The sequence below is a fragment of the Balaenoptera musculus genome, chromosome 16 (genome assembly GCF_009873245.2).
Source record: "Balaenoptera musculus isolate JJ_BM4_2016_0621 chromosome 16, mBalMus1.pri.v3, whole genome shotgun sequence".
Taxonomy (NCBI): domain Eukaryota; kingdom Metazoa; phylum Chordata; class Mammalia; order Artiodactyla; family Balaenopteridae; genus Balaenoptera; species Balaenoptera musculus.
Genome location: NC_045800.1, coordinates 15,721,935 through 15,739,001, shown reverse-complemented (window position 1 = coordinate 15,739,001; position 17,067 = coordinate 15,721,935).

Here is a 17,067-nt window from a genome sequence, read left to right as displayed (position 1 = left end):
TGCTATATTTAAAATAGATAACCAACAAGGACCTACTGTATAGCACAGGGAACTCTGCTCAATATTCTGTAATAACCTAAATGGGAAAAGAATTTGAAAAGAATAGATACATGTATATGTAAAACTGAATCACTTTGCTGTACACCTGAAACTAACACAACATTGTTAATCAACTATGCTCCAATATAAAATAAAGAGTTTTTAAAATAAATAAATAAATAGTTAAAAAAAAAACCGACATGATTGAGACAACTGGTCAAATTTGGAATGGGGTCTGTGGATTAGATGATAGTAATGTGTTAGTTTCAATATCTAGATTTCTGGTCATTGTAGTGAGTTGAATGGTGACTCCCCAAAAGATACACCCAGGTCCTAATTCCTGAAATCTGTGAACGTGACCTCATTTGAAAAAAGAGTCTTTGCAAATATAATTAAGGATCTCAAAATAAGATCATCCAGATTAACTGGATGGGTCCTAAATCACGTGTCCTTAGATAAGACGCACAGAGAAGAGAAGACACAAAGAGAAGAAGTTCATGTGAATATGGAAGCAGAAATTGGAGTGATGCAGCCACAAAACCAAGGAACTCCTGGAGCCACCAGAAGCTGTAAACGGCAAAGGAGGATTCTCCCCTGGAGGCTCCAGAGGAAGCGCAGCTCTGCTGACACCTTGATTTCAGACTTTCGGCCTCCAGACTATGAGAAAATCAATTTCTGTTGTTTTAAGCCATCAAGTTTGTGGTAATTTGTTATGACAGGCCTAGGAAACGAATGCACTGTGTTGTGGTTATGCTGAAGAATGTTCTTGTTTGTAGGAAATACACACTAAAGTATTCGGCAGTGATGGGAATCATGTCAGCAACCTACCTCATATTTGAAAACCCTCAGGTTTTTGGGGACTGTACTTGAATCTTTACTGTAATTTTGAGATTGTTTCAAAATGTTTTGATTGTTAAAGTAAAAAATTTTCTAGAGCAGTTGACAGATCAGGGAGGCTAGCAGGATGGCAACTCCCAAGAAAAATTCAAGATGCCTTGGAGATGGCACAGATTCTGAAAGATATGGGAATTCAGAGTACTAATAATAAAGAGGCATAAATCAAATGTTGGAGTGTGCCTTCCAATATGTGCCTATAATTCTGGATGAAGCAAAATTTTATTCAAGCCATCCTAAGAAACCTACTCTTGAGGCAGATGTTATGACACTAGAAATCCAATGTTGTGAAGACTGGTCTCTTCCACAAGGTATTCTTCACTAGGTATTTCTTGTGGTAGGCAGTTCTCCATGGAGTTTCAACATACCTAGGGCTATCTGTTTGCATAGCATGGTGTCTCTCTCTCTCTAGGTCAGAGGGCAGATTTGTTTCCTCACCAGGAAAGCAGAGATAGAAAACCCCCAGAGACATTCCAGGACAGAAAATTTCCCCCTCCCAGGAAAGATTTGTCTATATTCCAGGATAATAAAGATAGAGTCTCTTTCCAGAAAGGAGGATGGGCAGGTTTGCTGGCAGTCACCTTATGAGACTGAGGACTTAGCATTTCTCAGCTGTGACACAGACTTGTGTGTATGGTGTCTACCTGGGCCTGCTCCACATTGCCTCCCCGGGGGCTCAGGTGGCAAGGGGAGCCGAGGTAAACATGAAGCTTATGTTCCTGATGGGAACTCAGTAATAAGCTTTCTAAATCCAACTGGACTTGCTTCCTTCTCAGCCAAATCTATGGAAGCAAAACTATCAGCTTCCCACCACGCTGCTGCTTAGGAAATGCTTGACTGCTTGACAATATAGACTTTGAAATAAAGACTATTACAAGAGAAAAAGAAGGACACTACATAATGATCAAGGGATCAATCCAAGAAGAAGCTATAACAATGGTAAATATTTATGCACCCAACATAGGAGCACCTCTATACATAAGGCAAATGCTAACAGCAATAAAAGGGGAAATTGACAGTAACACAGTCATAGTAGGGGACTTTAACACCCCACTTTCACCAATGGACAGATCAACCAAAATGAAAATAAATAAGGAAACACAAGCTTTAAATGATACATTAAACAAGATGGACTTAATTGATATTTATAGGACATTCCATCTAAAAACAACAGAATACACTTTCTTCCCAAGTGCTCATGGAACATTCTCCAGGATAGATCATATTTTGGGTCACAAATCAAGCCTTGGTAAATTTAAGAAAATTGAAATTGTATCAAGTATCTTTTCTGACCACAACACTATGAGACTAGATATCAATTACAGGAAAAAATCTGTAAGAAATACAAATACATGGAGGCTAAACAATATGCTACTAAATAACCAAGAGATCACTGAAGAAATCAAAGAGGAAATCAACAAATACCTAGAAGCAAATGACAGTGAAAACACGATGACCCAAAACCTATGGGATGCAGCAAAAGCAGTTATAAGAGGGAAGTTTATAGCAATACAATCCCACATCAAGAAACAAGAAACACCTCCAATAAACAACCTAACCTTACACCTAAAGCAATTAGAGAAAGAAGAACAAAAATACCCCAAAGTTAGTGGAAGGAAAGAAATATAAAGATCAGATCAGGAATAAATGAAAAAGAAAAGAAGAATACAATAGCAAATATCAATAAAACTAAAAGCTGGTTCTTTGAGAAAAAAAAAAAAATTGATAACCATTAGCCAGACTCAACAAGAAAAAAAGGGAGAAGACTCAAATCAATAGAATTAGAAATGAAAAAGGAGAAGTAATAACTGACAGTGCAGAAATACAAAGGATCATGAGAGATTACTACAAGCAACTATATGCCAATAAAATGGACAACCTGGAAGAAATGGACAATTTCTTAGAAAAGCACAACCTCTCGAGACTGAACCAGGAAATAGAAAATATTAACAGAACAATCACAACCACTGAAATTGAAACTGTGACTAAAATCTTCCAACAAACGAAAGCCCAGGACCAGATGGATTCACAGGCAAATTCTATCAAACATTTAGAGAAGAGCTAACACCTATCCTTCTCAAACTCTTCCAAAATATAGCAGAGGAAGGAACACTCCCAAACTCATCCTATGAGGCCACCGTCACCCTGATACCAAAACCAGACAAAGATGTTACAAAAAGAGAAAACTACAGGCCAGTATCACTGATGAACATAGATGCAAAAATCCTCAACAAAATACTAGCAAACAGAATCCAGCAGCACATTAAAAGGATCATACACCATGATCAAGTTGGGTTTATCCCAGGAGTACAAGGATTCTTCAGTTTACAAAATCAATCAATGTGATACACCATATTAACAAATTGAAGGATAAAAACCATATGATAATCTCAACAGATGCAGAAAAACCTTTCAACAAAATTCAACACCCATTTATGATAAAAACTTTCCAGAAAGTAGGCATAGAGGGAACTTACCTCAACATAATAAAGGCCATATATGACAAACCCACAGCCAATATCATTATCAATGGTGAAAAACTGAAACCATGTCCACTAAGATCAGGAACAAGATAAGGTTTCTGACTTTCACCACTATTATTCAACATAGTTTTGGAACTCCTAGCCACGGCAATCAGAGATGAAAAAGACATAAAAGGAATCCAAATTGGAAAAGAAGAAGTAAAACTGTCAGTGCTTGCAGATGACATGATACAATACATAGAGAATCTTAAAGATGCTACCAGAAAACTACTAGAGCTAATCAATGAATTTGGTAATGTAGCAGGATACAAAATTAATGCACAGAAATCTTTTGCATTCCTATACACTAATGATGAAAAATCTGAAAGAAATGAAGGAAACTCTCCCATTTACCATTGCAACAAAAAGAATAAAATACCTAGGAATAAACCTACCTAAGGAGACAAAAGACCTGTATGCAGAAAACTATAAGTCACTGATAAAAGAAATCAAAGATGATACAAACAGATGGAGAGATATACCATGTTCTTGGATTAGAAGAATCAACATTGTGAAAATGACTATACTACCCAAAGCAATCTACAGATTCAGTGCAATCCCTATCAAACTACCAATGGCATTTTTCACAGAACTAGAACAACAATGTTCACAATTTGTATGGAAACACAAAAGACCCCAAATAGCCAAAGCAATCTTGAGAAAGAAAGAAAAACAGAGCTGGAGGAATCAGGCTCCCGGACTTCAGACTATACTACAAAGCTACAGTAATCAAGACAGTATGGTACTGGCACAAAAACAGAAGCATAGATCAATGGAACAGGATAGAAAGCCCAGAGATAAACCTATGCACATATGGTCACCTTATCTTTGATAAAGGAGGCAAGAATATACAGTGGAGAAGACAGCCTCTTCAATAAGTGGTGCTGGGAAAACTGGACAGCTACATATAAAAGAATGAAATTAGAACGCTCCCTAACATCATACACAAAAATAAACTCCAAATGGATTAAAGATCTAAATGTAAGGCCAGACACTATAAAACTCTTAGAGGAAAACACAGGCAGAACATTCTATGACATAAGCACAGCAAGATCCTTTTTGACCCACCTCCAAGAGAAATGGAAATTAAAAAAAAGTAAACAAATGAGACCTAATGAAACTTAAAAGCTTTTGCACAGCAAAGGAAACCATAAACAAGACAAAAAGACAACCCTCAGAATGGGAGAAAATATTTGCAAATGAAGCAACTGACAAAGGATTAATCTCCAAAATATACAAGCAGCTCATGCAGCTCAGTATTACAAAAGCAAACAACCCAATCCAAAAATGGGCAGAAGGCCTAAATAGACATTTCTCCAAAGAAGATATATAGATTGCCAACAAACACATGAAAGGATGCTCAACATCACTAATCGTTAGAGAAATGCAAATCAAAACTACAATGAGGTATCACCTCACACCAGTCAATGTCCATCATCAAAAAATCTACAAACAATAAATGCTGGAGAGGGTGTGGAGAAAAGGGAACCCTCTTGCACTGTTGGTGGGAATGTAAATTGATACAGTCACTATGGAGAACAGTATAGAGGTTCCTCAAAAAACTAAAAATAGAACTACCATACGACCCAGCAATCCCACTACTGGGCATATACCCTGAGAAAACCATAATTCAAAAAGAGTCATATACCACAATGTTCATTGCAGCTCTATTTACAATAGCCAGGACATGGAAGCAACCTAAGTGTCCACTGACAGATGAATGGATAAAGAAGATGTGGCACATATATACAATGGAATATTACTCAGCCATAAAAAGAAACGAAAGTGAGTTATTTGTAGTGAGGGGGATGGACCTAGAGTCTGTCATACAGAGTGAAGTAAGTCAGAAAGAGAAAAACAAATACCATATGCTAACACATATATATGGAATCTAAGAGAAAAAAAATAAATGGTTCTGAAGAACCTAGAGGCAGGACAGGAATAAAGAATGGACTTGAGGACACGGGGAGGGGGAAGTGTAAGCTGGGACGAAGTGAGAGAGTCGCATTGACATATATACACTACCAAATGTAAAATAGATAGCTAGTGGGAAACAGCCACATAGCACAGGGAGATCAGCTTGATGCTTTGTGACCACCTAGAGGGGTGGGATAGGGAGGGTAGAAGGGAGGCTCAAGAGGAGGGGATATGGGGATATATGTATAGGCATAGCTGATTCACTTTGTTACACAGCAGAAACTAACACACCATTGTAAAGCAATTATACTTCAATAAAGATGTTAAATAAATAAATAAATAAAAGTAATGCAGATGAAAAGCAAATTTTGGTAGTGAGAGGAGCCACTCCCATTTCCACCCTTAATTCCCAGACCCATGAAGTATGGCTACAGGAAAAACAGCAGCAAACATCGGTTGCTGATTTAGAGCATATACTGCCTCCTGGAACACATTGCTTCAGCATTGCAAGATGCTGCCACTTCACTGGCACTGTAACTGAGTTTTTTAAATGCCATACCACTGTTCTATCAAGTCAGCTGCTTCAGCATGATGGGAAACATGGTAAGCCCAGGAAATTCCACTAGCATGGACCCATTGCCACATTACGTTTGCTGTAACATAAGTTCCTTGATTAGAAGCAATACTATATGGAATCCAATGACAGCAAATGGATTTTTAAATTCATAAATGGTGGTTTCGGCTGAAGCATTGAGAGAAGAAAGGCAAATCCATATCCAGAGGAAGTGTCCCTTCTGATGAGAACAAAGTGCTGCCCCTTCCATGATGAAAGTAGTTCACTGGAATCAAGCTGCCACCAGAAGATAGCTAATGCCCCTAGGAAATGATTCTGTATTGAGTGTGCAATGTTCATCTCTGCTATTGGCTGGTTTGACCCTCAGCAGTGGTTTTGCCATATTGGTCTTGGTTAATGGAAATCCATGTTCCTTATCCATGCTCAACCTCCCATCCCTGCTGAGTTGGCTACTTTGGGAGCCCATTGGTCAGTGACAGGAGTGGATGGGGAAGTAGGCTGACTGACAGCCAAAAAATGGGTCACCCATTTTACAGCTGATTAAAATTCTCCTCTACAGGGGTTGCCCTCTGAAGAGCATTCACATGGGATACAATTATCTTGAACCTCTGTTCCCATTCAGAGAGCTCTATCCACATATTTCTTCCCCCTACCTCCTGGTCACCAATCTTCCAACCATGTTCTTTCCAAGTTCCTGACCATCCCACCAAACAGCTAACCATGTCAGGAATCCGTATGGATCCACATCTCTGGACATCTCTACTTTCAGGAAAAACAAACAACCAGGTGCACTGTTCTGGGTTCTGCCCTCAGGAGGCTCTCCCTTCTCCACAGCTTTTCAGGGACATCTTGGAGTGGGGCTGCAGTGCTGTAGCTCTCTACTTCTATCATGCAACCCTACTGGTAAACCAAACCAGAATTTTTTTCTTCCTTAGCCCACTGGTCAAAGAGAACTCCTCATGAGGCCTTAAGTGATAACTGGGAGAAAAAAATAATGTTGTAGGAGTAGGGCTACTTATGCAACTCGCTTGTGTCTTCGGGATCTTCTTGAACCCCGTCTTGTATATGTCACTTGTATTTGCTAATGGAGTACTGCTGCGCATGCCCAACTTCACGGCTGACATTATGGGTCACATAACACCTAGTTCATGAAGGACAACGCAGGTCTCACAGTAATTTTATGGTCCATTGTCAAGCATTCATTCTCTACCAAGGCCTTTTGTTTGTTTGTTTGACATTTTATATATTTATTTATTTATTTATTTATTTATTTATTTATTTATGGCTGTGTTGGGTCTTCGTTTCTGTGTGAGGGCTTTCTCCAGTTGCGGCGAGCGGAGGACACTCTTCATCGCAGTGCATGGGCCTCTCACTATCGCGGCCTCTCTTGTTGCGGAGCACAGGCTCCAGGTGCGGAGGCTCAGCAATTGTGGCTCACGGGCCCAGTTGCTCCGCGGCATGTGGGATCTTCCCAGACCAGGGCTCGAACCCGTGTCCCCTGCATTGGCAGGCAGATTCTCAACCACTGCACCACCAGGGAAGCCCTGTTTGTTTGTTTTTTAAAGCATAGTTATACATAGAGTTTGACATGGCTTTGCTTCAATATCCTGAGAGTCTGTACTGTGATTCACATATAGCAGCCTGCCAAATGCTAATGCTCCATACAGCATCCCTATCTGCCACTGACATTTCAGGCACCATTGGATCTGCTGGGTCATATGGCCAAGAGACAGAGCAGCTTATGCTGCAGACCAGTCTTGTTCTGGGTCCCACTCAAAACTGGCAGCTTTGGAGGTCACTTCTTATATGGGACAGAGCAGCATGCAAAAATGAGGTATATATTGCCTCCAAATTCCAAAGAGGCTTACTAGGTATTGTACCTCTTTCTTAGTGGTAGTGGGGGCCAGATGGAGCCAATTATCCTTCACACGGGAGACATATCTTGACATGCCCCAGACCACTGAACTCCCTAGAAGTGTCACCAAAATGGCAAGCCTCTAAATTTTTGTGGGATTTATTTTGTACCTTCTGGCACAGGTGCAGCAGGAAGAGTTATTACTTCCTGCTCAGCAATCAGCATAATGTCATCAATGTATCAGACTAGCATGATGTCATGTGGAATGGAAGGGTGATCGGTCTCTGCACACTGGATTATGGAATAGGGGTGGAGAGTTGATATGTCTCTCAGCTAGGACATTGAAGGTGTATTGTTGGCCTTGCCTGCTGAAAGAAGACTCCATGTGATGATATTTAATGATGCAAAAGGTCAGCAAACCATGGCCCGAAGGCCAATCTGGCCTCCCAGCTGTTTTTGTACATAAAGTTTTACTGGATCACAACCATGTCCGTTAATTTATGTATTGTCTATGGATGCTTTTGCACTACAATGTCAGAGTTGAGTAGTTGTGACAGGGACCTATGGCCCATAAATCCTAAAATATTTTCCATCCGGTCACTGACAAAAAAGTTTGCTGATCTCTGGTCTTTACTAACAGGTATAGAGGGGAAAAAAATCTCAAAATAGCTGCGAGCCAGTTGCAAGAGGATGTGTTGATTTGCTCCAGCAATGAAAGCACATCTGGAACAACAGCTGCAATAGGAGTCACCACGTGATTAAGTTTACAATAAACCAGTGTGGTTATGCAAGACACATCTGTCTTCTGCAAGGCTACATAGGCAAGTTGAATAGAGATGTGGTAGGAATCACCATCCCTGCATCTTTTCAATCCTTGATGGTGGTATTTATCTCTGCAATCCATCCATAAATATGATATTGTCTTACTATTTTCATAAACAGAGGCAATTCTAGTGGCTCCCACTTAGCCTTTCCTGACATAACAGTACTCACTCCATGAGTCAGGGAATCAATGTGGAGATTCTGCCAGTTGCTGAATATGTCTATTCCAGTTATGTATCACAGAACTGGGCAAATAACCACAAGGTAGATTCAGATACCCCCTGGGACCACTATATAGGAACCTGTGACAAAACTTCATTGACCACCCGACTTTAATTTCCTAAGGCCCTACCCTCACTGTTGGACTACAGCAATATTTGGGGTCTCTAAGAATTAGTGTCAGAGCTAGTATTTAGTAATTCCTAAAATAGTCTGACTCTTTCTCTTTCCTCAGTACACAGTCACATTGGTAAATGATTACATGTTCTTGGGAGATGGCTAGAAAGAAGATTAACACTGTAAATATTTGGCAGTATGGCATGGTCCTTTCTCAAGGGGACCTGGCTTTCCTTCCATTCAAGGAACTCCAGGTTTGTGACATGACTCAAGCCTGGGAAATGATAGAGTAGCTGAGGCTCTCTGTTTTGGTGATACAAGCCAGACTTCTGTTCATTAGAACTAGAGTAAGAGATTAAGTAAGACTTTAATAAGGATGCCCCATCTATTTCAATTCTAGGGATACCATAATCAATTAGCCAATGCCAAAGACCTCTGCAGGTTAGGCTATTCTAATTATCACTTTGGCTCTGTTGTCCATTACAGTCATTATGTCCACCTTGACTTTGGTAATTAAGTGCTGCCACTTGGCCCCTGCTATCCTATAATCCCCATTTAATTTAGGGGTCCCAGTTCAATGGTAGCAGTTCCCAACTTCAATTACTTACTTAAAGAAGAGCCAGCACAGAACTCTTCAAGGATTCTGGGGATTCCCTTATCAATCTATTTCTCACTACTTTCATGAAAAGCGTATCCTGAGAACCCTCTTGGGGGATGTGGTGGGAGGGTGGATGAGCAGGTCTTACATGATAAATCCACTAATATTCCAGTTTCCTTAAACTTTACAATTTCCTAAATACCTTTCTCTACAACATGTGAAAGAAGTTCTGGCATTTCGACTTCATTTAATGGAAGCCACTTTTGGGTCCAGAATTTGGGTCAACCAAACAAGAAAACTATCAGATCTATTTCCATGCTCGTTGGCTAACATGCTGAATCTAGACTCTGATTAGTGAGCCATCATTGGCCTGATCGAACTTTATATTCCTTCCATCCCTAAGATTTGTTCCCACACCTATTCTCTAGGTTTCTATCTATATAAATTGGGAAAATCATGATACATTACCCTCAAAAACACGATAAGACTGATAGATGACTTCTTTAAAAAAGTAACGGAAGCCAGAAAAACGGAATGATACCTTTAGGGTGCTGAAAGAAAAATAAGTTCCAACCAACAGTAAGAATATCTTTCAACATTGAGAGTGAAATAAGTGAATAAACTGATAAAGATGAAATAAAGATATTTTTAGGCAAACCCTCACTGCAAAACTAAAAGAAAAAACACAAAAACAAAAACCAATGATGAGAGTTCTTCAGGGCAGAAAGAAAGTAACCCTAGAGGGAAACCAGAGGGAATTGAAAGAAGAAATAAAGAACAGAACAAGTAAATATATGGTAAATACAAGTGGATATATACTGTTCAAATAATAATAGTAATGTTTTATGGAATAAAACAACCCAAAAGGGCAAAAGTTAATAAATAGAAATAAAGTATTTTAAGGTCCTAGCATTATTATGGAAGTTATGAAGGTAATAATTTGTGTTAAAATAGAATATGTCAAGGATATATGTTATAATTTCTAATCTAACTATCAATATTAAAAGAAAAATAATGTCTAATAACAAATTTTGTTAAATTGTTATATAAATGTAACAATATTAAAATATTAATATTAATGGAAATAAAAAATCTTGATTAATTCAAGGAAGGTAAGATATGAATGAAAAGGAAACAAAAAACTGGTAAAATAGAAAATAAATAGTGAGATGGTAGACATAAACCCAAATTATCAGCAACTATATTAAACAGAATAAAATTCCAAGTAAAGGACTAAGACTGTCTCAGTAGATGAAAGAAAAACCTATGTTGTCAACAGACAGATCTTATTTTTTAAGCACACAGAAAGTTTGAAAGTAAAAAGATGGAACTATATACTCAGTATGCAAATATTAACCAGCTATACTTATAATCAATCATAGTAGACTTTAAGGCAAGAAGCATTATTATCATAAAAGGGACTTGAATCAGGACAAAGAGGTCAATCCATCAGGAAGTGACTAAAAGTCAAAATCTGAATATACATATAACACAGCTTCAAAATATATAAAGCAAAATTGGCATAACTAAAAGTAGAAGAAGCCACAATCATAGTGGGAGACTTACATCTCTCAGAAGCTGACAGAACAAAGCAAATAATCACTATGGATATAGAAGATCAGAACCACAATATTAACAAGTTTGGCTTTTACAACACTGCACCCAACAGTGACAGAATACATGTTATATGATTCCACTTTATATATAGTTCAGAATGAGGCAAAACTAGTCCACGGTGTTAGAAGTCATAATAGTGGTAGCTCATGGCAAGCGTTAATGACTGGATGGGCATTCAGAGGCTTCGGAAGTAGTGGTAATGCTCACTTTCTTGATCTGCGTACTGATTGCCCAGGTGGTTCACTATGTGAAGATTCATTAAGGTGTACACATATGACTTTTCCGTATTTGTAATACTTTCATTAACATTTTTCCATTAAGAAAAGGGGCCCTTTGAATTTGACAGCACTGAGAATTACTGCTTTCTGTGATCTGACTCCTGGCCACCTCCCTAATTGCATATTCAACTTTTTCTTTTTTTCTCCTCAAACACCTACCTATTCCAGCCACACTGGCCTTCCTCAGAGATGCCAAACTCTTTCTCATATCATAAGACATTTGCACATGATGTTTTCTCTGCCAGAACCACTCTTCTATTTGTATAGCTAATTCCCTTGCTTCGTTCATATGACACCTCCACAGAAAAGACTTCCTGGGCCACTTTATTTAAAATAAGACTTCACCAAATCATCTTCTCTCCCCTTATTCCAGTTTATTCTCTTCAAAGCTTTTACCACTACCTGAAATTTTATTATATATTTGTTTGTTATTAGTCTTTCCCATTAGGATATAACCTCTGTGTGTGTGTGTGTGTTGCTCAATAAATATTTGGTTAAAGAATGAATATTGAGTCTTTGGAATTTCCTTATGCTTCTTTTGTGGCTTGGTATGTAATCAAATTTTGTGGATGTTCCAGGTATGCTTGAAAGTATGATTTCTTTCATGGGTATACATTTCTATATAACTTTTAGCTTGAGCTTACTAATCATTTATTCAAATACCCTATATCTTTGCTTATTTTCAGAGCTTGATCTATCTGCGTATGTGAGAGGTGAATTAAAACCTCTAAGTACAATAGTTTATCTCTTTCTGTAGTGCTGTGAGTTATTGCTTTATATATTTTGTGTCTATACCATATTTTTTGTGTCAATATCAGGTATATTTATATTATTGGTCTATTATTATTTTACCAATATTGTTACATGTTTTAGCTCTTGTGACATTTTTCAACTTCAATTCTCTTGTCTGATACAATTGCTACTCTGTTTTTTTCTTTGATTCATATTTCCCTGGTATATCTTTTCTATTCCTTTATTTCAGCCTTTCTCTTCCCTTTTGTTTTAAATGTGCCTCTCCTAGAAAGTATGGTACTACAGTTGACCCTTTGACAATGTGGCGGTTTAGGGGTGCTAACCCTCTGAGCAGTGGAACATCTGTGTATAACTCTACAGTCATCCCTCTGTATCTGCATTTCTGTATCCGTGAAGTCAACCAACTGTGGATCATGTAGTACTGTAGTGCATATTTATTGAAAAAAATCTGTGTATAAGTGGATCCTTGAAGTTCAAACCCATGTTGTTCAAGAGTAAATTATAAATATTTTTAAAAATCCAGTGTATGACTCTCTGGCTTTCAATTGGTGGGTTTAGCCCATTTACATTTATTATAATTAATAGACCTATTTTCAGTTTTCTATTTTTCATGCTTCTTTTTTTTTATTTTTTCTTTCCCATGTTTCATTGGATTGAGCAAACTTTTTGTACTGAATTTGAAAGTTATACTTTTTATTTTTCTGCTGGTTACTCTGAATTAAACACTACATTTCCCAACTTTCTTTCCCCAAAACTAGGTGTGGTTATGTAAGTTCTGGCCAATGAAATGTAAGAAGTGTGGAACTTTCAGAAAGAATTTGTTGAAAGGGAGGAGGTAATTGCTTTTCTCCTTGCTTCTTCCTGCTACTGCCCTCAAAAGGGTAACTGGAGCTCCAGCATCACTATAAGACCATGAATTGATCTTGAGTATGGCAGCACTGGATGGAGTGCGGAAAGTTAAGAGTCCTGACAGCCTACCAGGCAAACTTTTACTTGAGAGAAAGAAACTTTTTTAAGGAACTATTATTTGAAAAAAAAAAATTTTTTTTTTTTTTTTTTGGTCATATGCAGCTGGACCTAATAGGCACTGATCATTTCTAGGAATTGCTTCCTTTGTTGTAATTCCCTAGCCTATGGGGTAAAGGTATATTTCCCTTAGTCTGGACCCAATTTGTGGCACTTGGTCTTCCCCTCCAGGCTTCTTCCACTCTAACTCCCACACACAGTGGGTTTCCTCAAAAGTAGACCCTGAGACAAAGACTTGACTGTAATTTACTTCAGATCACAGGAAATGAGGAAGTGGGGAGGATAAGAATGAAGAAGGAAAAGCATAAGAGGGCTACTGAGGTCACCACTCTGGTCAGTGGGTACTTGATCCCACCAGGACATCCTGAGAAGTGTGCAGAATACTTCCTAGAATTGCTTCCCAGAATCAGACCGGACACTGGAGTCTTTATCCACCAGTTTCCATCCCCCATTGGCTAAGAGTTGTCCCCATGGGTTCTAACTCCATCACACATTTGCAAGGAGCAGGCTCTCCCACACAGAGATTTCAGTGGCAGAAGTTCTGAAGAGGGTTGAATGAGACTGAGGTGAGATGCTGTCACCATGAGGTGAGTCTGAGCTTGCACAGAACTGCAATCAGCTGCAGCGGCAATCAGAAGTGGACCAAAGCAACATGACACTGGACACTAGAGGTATCTGCTATACTTGCTAAGGAATTTTCACAGTTTCTATATAAGGTTCTGGGATCTATCAGCTTCTCTCTTGTTTCTGTGGCAGCTGTAGGGTTGAGTTCAGGAGATGAAGCCTATGCTACTTTTATCTTGAACCAGCTTCCTAATTTCGAAACTCACTTCTTCCTGAACTTCATAATGTATTTTCCTATCCCTTTAACTGCTTTTTTCAGTGAATTCCTCTTCCATCTCCCAATCCTTAAATTCAGTGACTCCTGAAGTTTACACACATTCTGTCTTTTTTTTGTTCACTATACCATCTCACTGAACTACCGCATTTATTCTAGCATCTCATCTCTAAGAGATGACTCTCAGATCTTTACTTCCAGCCCAGATGTCTCTCTTGACTTTCTAATCCAAATTTATCATCCCGTAATCAACATCCTCACACAGATGTCATCATACAAGCAATCAAACTTAACACGTTAAAAAAAAATCTATCTTTCTACATTCCCGTAGTCCCTATCTCAATTAATGGCATCTTCACCTAACTTCATCCAAGCTAGAAACTCTAGCAACATCTTTGACTACTTTTTCTTCCTCACTTTTTGTATTTAATCACTTGCACAATTTGGTTGATCTTACCTCATCTTTCAAGTCTACCATCTCCTTCCTATTTTCCACAGTTATTAACCCTTATAATCTCTTGTCTGCACCAAAAATGGTTTCTTGCCTTTAGTTTCTCCCTTTGCCAAACAAACTTTGGTCATATCAGTCATACTAGCATACAGTTTGTCAAGAGGTTTTACAAAGTTTGTTATGAAAGCCCCTGTCCTTCCTCCAAAACTCCCCAATTTCCTGCTTCACAAAAGCAACCTCTTTCAATGCTTTGGGTGGGCTCTTTTGTTAACTACTTCCTTTCCTTAAATAATAAGCTTATAGTGTTACTTCTTGATATTTTGGTTTTAAACAATACCAAATGTTTCCTGATGACAGATGATAAAGATTTAGCTTTCTTTCACACTCACACACACACACACACACCACCCCCACCCATCACACATCCATCTTTTCATCTTCCCTAAGTACAGCAGCAATACCATAATTTTTAATTAGATCAGTATTTACATTATTATGGTTATGTAAGCACTATTTACAGTTGAGCCATGTGTATACTATGATTACACATTTCTACACAATATTTTTCCTGGTGTTAACAATGATCTAGCTTTTTTTTTTTCCCCCTTTGCTTAGTTTTCTTTGTATTTATCACTAATTCAATATCACTCTCCTCCTATCTGATAAATCTGCTCAAACACATAGATAGGCCATCCACCAGTTTCATCTTCTTGAGGAAATCTCTTCTTTTTTTTTAAATTGAAGTATAGTTGATTTACAATATTTTATTAGTTCTTCATGTACAGCATAGTGATTCAGTATTTTTACAGATTACACTCCAATAAAAGTTATTATAAGATAATGGCTATAATTTCCTATGCCATACAATATACCTTTGTTGCTTATTTATTTTAGACATAGTAGTTTGTACCTCAATCCCACACTCCTACTTTGCCCCTTCCCCCTTCCCTCTCCCCTTTGGTAACCACTAGTTTGTCTTTTATATCAGCAAGTCTGTTTCTGTAGGGACTCTCTTCTGACTTGCTCCAATTTGGACTGGTTGTTTACTATCCCATCTTGATGCATAGCTGTCTTCCTGGGATTCTGCTTTACTATCATCCTAGGAATTTCCTTTACCTCCTTCTTATGGTGGATTCTGTTAGCTGATTCCCTTATCTTTTTTCCTTTGGTTTACTCCCTGAGTTGTGTTTTTTGTTTTTTGTTTTTTTAAATTTATTTATTTTTGGCTGCATTGGGTCTTTGTTGCTGTGCGTGGGCTTTCTCTAGTTGCGGCGAGCGGGGGCTACTCTTCGTTGCGGTGCGCAGGCTTCTCATTGCGGTGGTTTCTCTTGTTGCGGAGCACAGGCTCTAGGCACACGGGCTCAGTAGCTGTGGTGCACGGGCTTAGTTGCTCCGCGGCATGTAGGATCTTCCCAGACTAGGGCTCGAACCCGTGTTCCCTGCATTGGCAGGCGGATTCCTAACCACTGTGCCACCAGGGAAGTCCCACTCCCTGAGTTTTGATGGAGCACATCTTCTGACAGCTTCCTGAGAAAGACTGCAAGTTAGGAAAAATTTTCAACACCTTGCACATCTGAAATGACTTATTTTACCCTTACACTTGATTGATAGTTTCTTAGTATAGAATTCTAGATTGAAATTATTTTACCTCAGAATTTTGAAGGCATTGCCCCAAAGCCTTCTGACATCCCATTTTGTTGTTGAAAAGTATGATGCCATTGTAATTTTTGATTCTTTGCATAAACTTGTTTTCTTTTTTTCCCTCATTGGAAGTTTTGTAGAGCTTTCTTTGAACCCACTGTTCTGAAATTTCACAATAATGCCCTCTAGAGTGAGTCTATTTTCATTCATTGTTCTGGTGTTTAATGAACCCTCTCAATTTGGAAACTCATGTCTTTCAGATCTATAAAATTATATCGAATTATTAATTAATATATTCAATTATTTCCTCCCTCTATTCTCTCCAATTATTCAGATATTGGATCCATTGGACTGGCCTTCTAATTTAAAATAAATTTCCCTGCCATTTTCCATTCTTTTTTGCTCTAGTCTAAGCTTGCTAAATATTTTCAAGCTTATTTTCCACCCTTCTTATTTTTTAAAAAAATTTGTTATCATATTCTTGATTTCTAAGAGTCTCTTTTTTGTTTCCAAAATGCTGCTTTTTAAAAATACCATACTGGGCTTCCCTGGTGGCGCAGTGGTTGAGAATCTGCCTGCCAATGCAGGGGATATGGGTTCGAGCCCTGGTCCAGGAAGATCCCACATGCCACGGAGCAACTAGGCCCGTGAGCCACAATTACTGAGCCTGCGTGTCTGGAGCCTGTGCTCCGCAACAAGAGAGGCCGGGATAATGAGAGGCCCGTGCACCGCGATGAAGAGTGGCCCCCACTTGCCACAACTAGAGAAAGCCCTCGCACAGAAACGAAGACCCAACACAGCCATAAATAAATAAATAATAAATAAATAAATAAATAAACCCAAAAGTTAAAAAAAATAAAATAAAAATACCATACCATTCTTATTTTACAGGTGCAACATCTTCTA